Here is an 11318-nt window from a genome sequence, read left to right on the forward strand (position 1 = left end):
CTATTCGGTGTCACGCAAACAGCAAATCCAGGCGTTTGCCCGGTATAATGCAAACAGAAGATGTTTTTCCATTTTCAGGACCGACGAGCGACAGCGAGTTCGGACAGCAAGCGTTTGCTCGGTATAATGCCAACACAGTCTTTTACACAACAAGCAGGAGAATGATTGCAGAGATAGGGTATAACAAGTGTAAAGTATATATCAAATGGGAAGAACCCACAGTGAATTTATTATACCACTTACACAATCAAACAATACCCAAAGGTACCCTTTTATAATTTGAAACCTACAATACACGAGGCAGTCTCAAAAACGCATCCCGTGCAGACAGTTCTGTTGGCTATCCGAAAAGCCTGTGACCCCTATCTCTATCGTTTTATTACATCCTGTAGACAGGATAGAGATCTCGGGTAAAACCGTACTAGTGAGTTAGTCGGTGGTGATCGCGTAGATATATTCCGTGTGGGGATATCGCGGTGTGATACACTTCGTGTTAGTGCGTGACACGGGATCGAGACTTGCGGGAGAAGCAATATACTTTCAGTGCCATGAGCCCTCATGAAAACCGCGTGGTTGGACCATTACAATAGCTTAGTGTCCGGGGACAGTGCGATTCAATAGCTATTATCTACGGAGTATAATAGGTCAAAAGCTCCATCGTGTCGCGTCCGTGTAGCTGAGTGTTCTTTTGTAGGGAACGACTCTGTTGCTGTCTCAGGTGAGGGTAGCTGAGTGAGATCGCTGGAAATCGGCTATCGTGTGAGATCTTTGGAGAGCTGGACTTTAGATGCCACGCAGTGGTGAAACTTTAGTGAAGAGTGAGGGTTATGAGTGAGAGTGAAAGCGACCTCTCATTTGAAGAAGCTTTAGGCCGCCTGAGTGTCGAGGGTGGTAGTGACCAGAGAGTTTCTGGGACGGTGAAGATTGAGAAAGATAACGATCTACCACCGAACGTTGTAGACCGCAGCAAGAAAAACAAACATTCGTATAAGTTGAAAATGGAAGAGCAGTATAAAGCCGAAATCGAAGCTCGCTCAGGTCAAACTGGCTGCCCGAAGTGCTTCACAAGCAGTAGCCAGTACGAGTGCTACTATGAACACACGAATGCCTGATTTTAGGGAACTAAAGGAGTATGTGTCAACGTTCGATCCCAAGGTACCCTCGTGTTTATCTGCTGATATATGGGTTAAGTCCATAGACGACACTGGAGATGTATATGAGTGGACGAATGCAGTTCGCCTTCATTGTGCAAGATTGAATCTCGGTGGATGCGCCAAATTATGGCTGGAAAGTTGTCCAAATGCGATGAGAGATTGGACAACCTTTAAAGCCGAGATAGTGAAGGGTTTCCCCTCCAAGAAGAACCCAATATATTATCACAACTTGCTTTCTTCTCGTAAGTGGAAGCCTGGAGAGACCGTGGAAGAATATGTCTACGAAATGTTGGCATTGGGACGAAAAGGTGGATTTGATGAAGAAACCACAGTGACGTACATTACGAGCGGTTTACGTCAATATGTAAAGCGATCTGGGATGACTATCGGCAAAGTGTGTACAGTGGAAACATTACTTGAAGAGTTGAGATGGATTGACAGCGTCGATGCGGTGGCTGCCTCCAAGGTGGCGGATCCTAGTCCAGCAGTGCAAAGTGCTCAAAGGAAGAGTGAGTCGTTTTCAGACGTCTGTTTCCAGTGTCACCAAGCTGGACATATTGCTCGTCGTTGTCCTAGAGTGATGTGCCATCTTTGCAAAAAGGAAGGACATATGAAGAAAGAATGTCCCTTTGTTGCGTTCAAACGCGAAGCCCCCAGAAATCAAACCCCAAAACCGATGCGCGTGGTAGATCAGAAAAGTGCCTTCGTGAAAAATGTGCTTGTGGGTGGTGTTTCGATGAGAGCGCTAGTGGATACGGGCGGAAAAGTTTCCACTATTCAAGAAAAGTTTGCGAAGAACGTCGGTGAGATTAAACCGAGCCAGAAAGTGCTTCGCGGTTTCGGGAAGAAGGAGATTGCTGTTACTTCGAAAGTGTGCGCCGAGTTGCAGGTGGATGGTGTGTCCCTGCCAGTGGAGTTGCAAATCGTACCAACCTGGGTACAAGACACAGCGGTGATTTTGGGCGAAGATATTATTGATAGTGAGGGGCTAGTGATGATGGAACGCAAGGGCGATGTGCGGTTTGAGTGGGATGGAGCACAACAACAACGACAATCGCCACGTGAACCTCGCCCTCGTGATAGCAGTGTAGAATCGTCGATTGCGAATATGTATACGATTGATGTGGAATCAAAGGGGCAAGCTATAACCGAAAATCAGATCAACAGTGATGGATCGGTAGAGTACAATACGCATTTGTGCCGGTTGATAGCTAACTACAGAGACTGCTTTGCGTTGAACATGAGAGAGATGGGTCGTGCTACGTCTGCCGAAATGAAGATCAGTTTAACGAGTGATGAACCTGTATATGTTAAACCACGAAAACTTGAGTACGCCCGAGAGAGTGTTTTGGCTGAAATAGTGCACGATCTGTTGGAAGCTGGTATAATAGCTGAAACTGAGTCCCCTTACAATAGCCAAGTTGTGTTGGTACCAAAGAAGAACAATGAGTTTCGAATGGCTATTGACTATCGTCTTCTCAACTCCCGAACAATCAAAGATAAATTTCCGATGCCCGATATTGAGTCGTGTTTGCAAAAATTGGCGGGGGCGGATTTGTTTATCATGATTTATATAGTGGTTATTACCAAATTCCACTAGAACCAGAAAGCCAAAACTTTACTGCGTTTTCAACGGTAGATGGGCACTACCGTTTTCTTCGTATGCCCTTTGGACTGGTAAATTAGTGCGCGGTGTTTCAAAGAGCGATGAATAAAATAGTGGAGAAGTTGAGAAAGCAAAAAATTATTATTGTGGCGTACATTGATGATTTGATTCTGCCGGGGAAGACGGAGGAAGAGTTGTTACACAAGCTTGAGCGACTGTTAGTGGCATTGCGCGAAGAGGGTTTCACTATAAATTTAAAGAAGAGCTACTTTTTCATGCGTCAAGTTGAGTTCTTGGGATTTAAAGTTGGTAAAGAAGGTGTGCGACCAGGTGAACGAAAAACAACGGCTGTCGCAGAGTTTCCTGTGCCCGAGACAGTACACACAGTTCAACAGTTCCTGGGATTGTCGGGATTCTTCAAAAGATTTGTGCAGAATTACAGCCTTATCGCGGAACCTCTATTCCGCTTGCTACGAAAAGAGGCCGAGTTTGTGTGGGAGGCAGAACAACAGCAAGCGTTTGATAAACTTAAGGAGCTGTTAGTGGAAAGGCCCGTGCTTGTGCTATATGATCCAAATGCGGAAGTGGAATTACATACCGATGCGTCAAGCGTCGGCGTAGCAGGAATTTTGCTGCAGAAAGTGAACGATGTGTGGAAGCCAGTGAGTTATTTCAGCAAGAAGAATTCGAAGACCGAAGTGAACTATCATAGCTACGAGCTGGAAATGTTAGCTGTGGTGGCGAGTGTTGATCGGTTCCGGCAATACTTGGTAGGACGTTTCTTTGTGATTCGCACAGATTGCTCGGCAATTCGTGATGCTTATACGAAAAAGGAAATGAATAAGAGAGTGGCGCGATATTTTTTGAAGCTTCTAGAATATGATTTCCGTATCGAACTGTAGTAATGATATGAAGAAGAAATAAAATAATGGTTTAGTAAGTATGTATTTGAGTAACTTGTCAAATCAAAATAATTGCTTTGTTTCTATCAGTGCATTATTTAGGATCATCAAGCCAAGACGAATTCGAAGTCGTGCGCGCGATATGATGACGATTCATCCAATCGTCTCGAAACGACACCGAAGCTGATGATGACGATGACGACGTTCGTTCGCACGGACGACGAGAAAACGAACATGTACGATCAAAGGAACTGACTCTCGAACGACCTCAGTTTGGAGATTATTGTAGTGGAAAGCAGTCGCAGTTGTGTGGTGAAGTGAACAAAAAAAAAGTGACGAAAAGTAAAAAAATAAGTGATGAATAAAATAAAATAAAGAAAGAATATGTGTTGCAAAAGGTGTTGTATTGGTTTCGGCCTATTTTGAGAAAACTCCTACAATGGCGTAAGTCGGTAAGTGTTTAATTGATTTCTAGTAATTGCCTGGAAGTATGTTTTTAAAATGTGTATCCGAATGAAACTCAAATACATACTTACTAAACCATTATTTTATTTCTTCTTCATATCATTACTACATCATCATCATCATACATCATTTTTATCAATATAAGCTAAGGAAGTTGATTGTTGTAGAATATGTAAATTGAGATTTGCTGAAGAAGTTATTGGAGGTTTCCTGATTTTGTCGCTCGATGGATACTTCTGGAGCCTGGTAAGCTCCATCCAAGAGAGTTGCTGAAGAAGTTACTGGAAGTTTTCTGATTTTGTCGCTCGATGGATATTTCTGGAGCCGGGTAAGCTCCATCCAAGAGAGTGTTATCAAAATCATCTTTGGATGTTTATTGTTTATAGAAGATGTAAATTAAGATTTGCTGGAGAATTTATTGGAAGTTTTCTGATTTCGACGCTTGAAGGATTTTATCAAAATAAGCTAAGGAAGTTTATTGTTGTAGAATATGTAAATTGTGATTTGCTCAAGAAGTTATTGGAAGTTTTCTGATTTTGTCGCTCGATGGATATTTCTGGAGCCTGGTAAGCTCCATCCAAGAGAGTGTTATCAAAATCATCTGTGGATGTTGATTGTTTGTACAACATGTAAATTGAGATTTGCTGAAGAATTTATTGGAAGTTTTCTGATTTCGACGCTTGAAGGATTTTATCAATATAAGCTTAGGAAGTTGATTGTTGTAGAATATGTAAATTGAGATTTGCTGAAGAAGTTATTGGAGGTTTCCTGATTTTGTCGCTCGATGGATACTTCTGGAGCCTGGTAAGCTCCATCCAAGAGAGTTGCTGAAGAAGTTACTGGAAGTTTTCTGATTTTGTCGCTCGATGGATATTTCTGGAGCCTGATAAGCTCCATCCAAGAGAGTGTTATCAAAATCATCTGTGGATGTTTATTGTTTGTAGAACATGTAAATTGAGATTTGCTGAAGAATTTATTGGAAGTTTGCTGATTTCGACGCTTGAAGGATTTTATCAAAATAAGCTAAGGAAGTTTATTGTCGTAGAATATGTAATTTGAGATTTGCTCAAAAAGTTATTGGAGGTTTTCTGATTTTGTCTCTCGATGGATACTTCTGGAGCCTGGTAAGCTCCATCCAAGAGAGTGTTATCAAAATCATCTGTGGATGTTTATTGTTTATAGATGATGTAAATTAAGATTTGCTGGAGAATTTATTGGAAATTTTCTGATTTCGACGCTTGAAGGATTTTATCAAAATAAGCTAAGGAAGTTTATTGTCGTAGAATATGTAAATTGAGATTTGCTCAAGAAGTTATTGGAAGTTTGCTGATTTTGTCGCCCGATAGATATTTCTGGAGCCTGGTAAGCTCCATCCAAGAAAGTGTTATCAAAATCATCTGTGGATATTTATTGTTTGTAGAACATGTAAATTGAGATTTGCTGAAGAATTTATTGGAAGTTTTCTGATTTCTACGCTTGAAGATTTTTATCAATATAAGCCAATGAAGTTGATTGTTGTAGAATATGTAATTTGAGATTTGCTCAAGAAGTTATTGGAGGTTTTCTGATTTTGTCTCTCGATGGATACTTCTGGAGCCTGATAAGCTCCATCCAAGAGAGTGTTATCAAAATCATCTTTGGATGTTGATTGTTTGTACAACATGTAAATTGAGATTTGCTGAAGAATTTATTGGAAGTTTTCTGATTTCGACGCTTGAAGGATTTTATCAATATAAGCTTAGGAAGTTGATTGTTGTAGAATATGTAAATTGAGATTTGCTGAAGAAGTTATTGGAGGTTTCCTGATTTTGTCGCTCGATGGATACTTCTGGAGCCTGGTAAGCTCCATCCAAGAGAGTTGCTGAAGAAGTTACTGGAAGTTTTCTGATTTTGTCGCTCGATGGATATTTCTGGAGCCTGGTAAGCTCCATCCAAGAGAGTGTTATCAAAATCATCTTTGGATGTTGATTGTTTGTACAACATGTAAATTGAGATTTCCAGAAGAATTTATTGGAAGTTTTCTGATTTCGACGCTTGAAGGATTTTATCAAAATAAGCTAAGGAAGTTTATTGTCGTAGAATATGTAAATTGAGATTTGCTGAAGAAGTTATTGGAAGCTTTCTGATTTTGTCGCTCGATGGATACTTCTGGAGCCTGGTAAGCTCCATCCAAGAGAGTGTTATCAAAATCATCTGTGGATGTTTATTGTTTGTAGAACATGTAAATTGAGATTTGCTGAATAATTTATTGGAAGTTTTCTGATTTCGACGCTTGAAGAATTTTATCAATATAAGCTTAGGAAGTTTATTGTTGTAGAATATGTAAATTGAGATTTGCTTAAGAAGTTATTGGAGGTTTTCTGATTTTGTCTCTCGATGAATATTTCTGGAGCCTGGTAGGCTTTATCCAAGAAAGTGTTATCAAAATCATCTGTGGATGTTTATTGTTTGTAGAACATGTAAATTGAGATTTGCTGAAGGATTTATTGGAAGTTTTCTGATTTCGACGCTTGAAGAATTTTATCAATATAAGCTTAGGAAGTTTATTGTTGTAGAATATGTAAATTGAGATTTGCTTAAGAAGTTATTGGAGGTTTTCTGATTTTGTCTCTCGATGAATATTTCTGGAGCCTGGTAGGCTTTATCCAAGAAAGTGTTATCAAAATCATCTGTGGATGTTTATTGTTTGTAGAACATGTAAATTGAGATTTGCTGAAGGATTTATTGGAAGTTTTCTGATTTCGACGCTTGAAGAATTTTATCAATATAAGCTAAGGAAGTTGATTGTTGTAGAATATGTAAATTGAGATTTGCTGAAGAAGTTATTGGAGGTTTCCTGATTTTGTCGCTCGATGGATACTTCTGGAGCCTGGTAAGCTCCATCCAAGAGAGTTGCTGAAGAAGTTACTGGAAGTTTTCTGATTTTGTCGCTCGATGGATATTTCTGGAGCCTGGTAAGCTCCATCCAAGAGAGTGTTATCAAAATCATCTTTGGATGTTGATTGTTTGTACAACATGTAAATTGAGATTTCCAGAAGAATTTATTGGAAGTTTTCTGATTTCGACGCTTGAAGGATTTTATCAAAATAAGCTAAGGAAGTTTATTGTCGTAGAATATGTAAATTGAGATTTGCTGAAGAAGTTATTGGAAGCTTTCTGATTTTGTCGCTCGATGGATACTTCTGGAGCCTGGTAAGCTCCATCCAAGAGAGTGTTATCAAAATCATCTGTGGATGTTTATTGTTTGTAGAACATGTAAATTGAGATTTGCTGAATAATTTATTGGAAGTTTTCTGATTTCGACGCTTGAAGAATTTTATCAATATAAGCTTAGGAAGTTTATTGTTGTAGAATATGTAAATTGAGATTTGCTTAAGAAGTTATTGGAGGTTTTCTGATTTTGTCTCTCGATGAATATTTCTGGAGCCTGGTAGGCTTTATCCAAGAAAGTGTTATCAAAATCATCTGTGGATGTTTATTGTTTGTAGAACATGTAAATTGAGATTTGCTGAAGGATTTATTGGAAGTTTTCTGATTTCGACGCTTGAAGAATTTTATCAATATAAGCTAAGGATGTTGATTGTTGTAGAATATGTAAATTGAGATTTGCTGAAGAAGTTATTGAAAGCTTTCTGATTTTGTCGCTCGATGGATACTTCTGGAGCCTTGTAAGCTCCATCCAAGAAAGTGTTATCAAAATCATCTGTGGATGTTTATTGTTTGTAGAACATGTAAATTGAGATTTGCTGAAGAATTTATTGGACGTTTTCTGATTTCGACGCTTGAAGAATTTTATCAAAATAAGCTAAGGAAGTTTATTGTCGTAGAATATGTAAATTGAGATTTGCTCAAGAAGTTATTGGAGGTTTTCTGATTTTGTCTCTCGATGGATATTTCTGGAGCCTGGTAGGCTTCATCCAAGAAAGTGTTATCAAAATCATCTGTGGATATTTATTGTTTGTAGAACATGTAAATTGAAATTTGCTGAAGAATTTATTGGAAGTTTGCTGGTTTCGACGCTTGAAGGATTTTATCAATATAAGCTAAGGATGTTGATTGTTGTAGAATATGTAAATTGAGATTTGCTGAAGAAGTTATTGAAAGCTTTCTGATTTTGTCGCTCGATGGATACTTCTGGAGCCTGGTAAGCTCCATCCAAGAAAGTGTTATCAAAATCATCTGTGGATGTTTATTGTTTGTAGAACATGTAAATTGAGATTTGCTGAAGAATTTATTGGACGTTTTCTGATTTCGACGCTTGAAGAATTTTATCAAAATAAGCTTAGGAAGTTGATTGTCGTAGAATATGTAAATTGAGATTTGCTGAAGAAGTTATTGGAGGTTTCCTGATTTTGTCGCTCGATGGATACTTCTGGAGCCTGGTAAGCTCCATCCAAGAGAGTTGCTGAAGAAGTTACTGGAAGTTTTCTGATTTTGTCGCTCGATGGATATTTCTGGAGCCTGGTAAGCTCCATCCAAGAGAGTGTTATCAAAATCATCTTTGGATGTTGATTGTTTGTACAACATGTAAAATGATATTTGCTGAAGAATTTATTGGAAGTTTTCTGATTTTGACGCTTGAAGGATTTTATCAAAATAAGCTAAGGAAGTTTATTGTTGTAGAATATGTAAATTGAGATTTGCTCAAGAAGTTATTGGAGGTTTTCTGATTTTGTGAGATATGTAAATTGAGATTTGCTGAAGAAGTTATTGGAAGTTTTCTGATTTCGACGGTTGAAGGATTTTATCAAAATAAGCTAAGGAAGTGGATTGTTGTAGAACATGTAAATTGAGATTTGCTGAAGAAGTTATTGGAAGTTTTCTGATTTTGACGGTTGAAGGATTTTATCAAAATAAGCTAAGGAAGTTGATTGTTGTGGAATATGTAATTTGAGATTTGCTCAAGAAGTTAATGGAGGTTTTCTGATTTTGTCTCTCGATGGATACTTCTGGAGCCTGGTAAGCTCCATCCAAGAGAGTGTTATCAAAATCATCTGTGGATGTTTATTGTTGTAGAACATGTAATTTGAGATCTACTAAAAAAATATTGGAAGTTTTCTGATTTCGACGGTTGAAGGATTTTATCAAAATAAGCTAAGGAAGTTTATTGCTGAGGAATATGTTAATTGAGAGTTGCTGAAGAAGTTATTGGAAGTTTTCTGATTTTGTCGCTCGATAGATACTTATGGAGCCTGGTAAGCTTCATCCAAGACAGTGTTATCAAAATCATCTATGGATGTTTATTGTTTGTAGAATATGTAAATTGAGATCTGCTGAAGAAGTTATTGGAAGTTTTCTGATTTCGACGGTTGAAGGATTTTATCAAAATAAGTATAGGATGTTTTTTAATTGTAGAACATGTAAAATGGAATCCGCAGAAAATTTTTTTTGCTCGATAGATTCTTCTGGAGCTTAGTAAGCTCCACCCAAGAAAGTGTTTGTGAAATCATTTGTGGAAGTTTATTGTTTGTTGAACATGTTAATTGAGAATTCCTGAAGAAGATATTAAAAGTTATCAGATTTTGAAACTTGACGAATATTTCTGGAGCCTGCTAATCTTAATCCAAAACAAGGTTTAAGCAAACTAAGCATAGGATGGTTAATGATTGTTGAACATGTCAATTAGTATTTGTTGAAGAATTCATTGGAGGTTTTCTGATTTTGTCGCTCGATAGATTCTTCTTGAGCCTTGTAAGCTCCACCCAAGAAAGTGTTATCAAAATAATCTGTGGAAGTTTGTTCTTTGTAAAATATGTATATTTAGAGTTGTCAAACATGGTCGAATATCTTAGCAATCAAAATCAAAATTGTTTACATAATCATTTTGTTTTCTTTCATTATATATTGATCTTAAAACGATCCCACAAATTGAATTAACACACATAAATATTAATCTTGAACTTTTTAGGCTCATCAAGTTCATTCTAACAAAATCTAATCCAAATCATCTTAGGAAATTCTTATGAGATTAATAATGTTGTATGAAGTTTACTGATCATCATGATTCAATAATTTTTATGAACATGAGATTTGAAGTTTTCATCAAATTAGTTGATATAAGTTTTTATTCAGAGTAGAAGAGGGGGAGGATGTAGTAATGATATGAAGAAGAAATAAAATAATGGTTTAGTAAGTATGTATTTGAGTAACTTGTCAAATCAAAATAATTGCTTTGTTTCTATCAGTGCATTATTTAGGATCATCAAGCCAAGACGAATTCGAAGTCGTGCGCGCGATATGATGACGATTCATCCAATCGTCTCGAAACGACACCGAAGCTGATGATGACGATGACGACGTTCGTTCGCACGGACGACGAGAAAACGAACATGTACGATCAAAGGAACTGACTCTCGAACGACCTCAGTTTGGAGATTATTGTAGTGGAAAGCAGTCGCAGTTGTGTGGTGAAGTGAACAAAAAAAAGTGACGAAAAGTTAAAAAATAAGTGATGAATAAAATAAAATAAAGAAAGAATATGTGTTGCAAAAGGTGTTGTATTGGTTTCGGCCTATTTTGAGAAAACTCCTACACGAACATCGTGAGGGCTCTAGGATGCAACATGTCGATGCACTGAGCAGGTCGCCTACAGAAGAACCGCGCGAGCTTGAAACTATGGCGGATTGCATTATGGTGTTAGAGTTATCGAATTCGGATTTCTTGGTCAGTATGCAACGACAGGACCCTCGTTTGCTAGCAGTGATTGATAAACTGACCAATGATCCGAGGTGTGATGAAGATCGACAGATACAGCAGAACTACGTTGTGGAGAATAATCGGTTGTATCGAAAGATTGGTGATCGAAAGTGCTGGGTCGTCCCAAACAGCGTGCGCTGGCGTATAGTGAAAAGCTACCACGACGATAAAGGACATTTTGGCGAGCAAAAAGTGTTATCCATGCTGCAGGATTTATTTTGGTTCCCTAAAATGAGAAAGTGCGTCCGTGCGTACATTGCGGCTTGTCCAAAGTGCGCGTTTTTTAAATCAAAACCAGGTCGACCAGAAGGGTTTCTCAACCCGATACCGAAGACCCCCGTGCCCTTTCATACAGTGCACATGGACCATTTAGGCCCATTCCCTAGGTCGGCGAAAGGCAACGAACACATTTTAGTGGTGATTTGTGGATTCACGAAGTTCTTGCTGATGAAAGCGGTGAAAACTACTAACGCTCAGCCAGTAGTGACAATGCTG

At 38.4% G+C, this 11318-nt stretch overlaps 1 long non-coding RNA gene across 1 annotated transcript; it reads left to right on the forward strand.

Annotated features, from left to right (window-relative positions):
- The first annotated feature begins 3733 nt into the window (after positions 1-3733).
- LOC110675477 lies at positions 3734-10565 on the forward strand. Its single transcript, XR_002499521.1, has 2 exons — positions 3734-4114; positions 10313-10565. It is a non-coding gene; the product is annotated as an uncharacterized LOC110675477 (long non-coding RNA).
- Positions 10566-11318: the final 753 nt, after the last annotated feature.

The sequence above is a fragment of the Aedes aegypti genome, chromosome 2, assembly GCF_002204515.2.
Source record: "Aedes aegypti strain LVP_AGWG chromosome 2, AaegL5.0 Primary Assembly, whole genome shotgun sequence".
In the NCBI taxonomy this organism is placed as follows: Eukaryota; Metazoa; Arthropoda; class Insecta; order Diptera; family Culicidae; genus Aedes; species Aedes aegypti.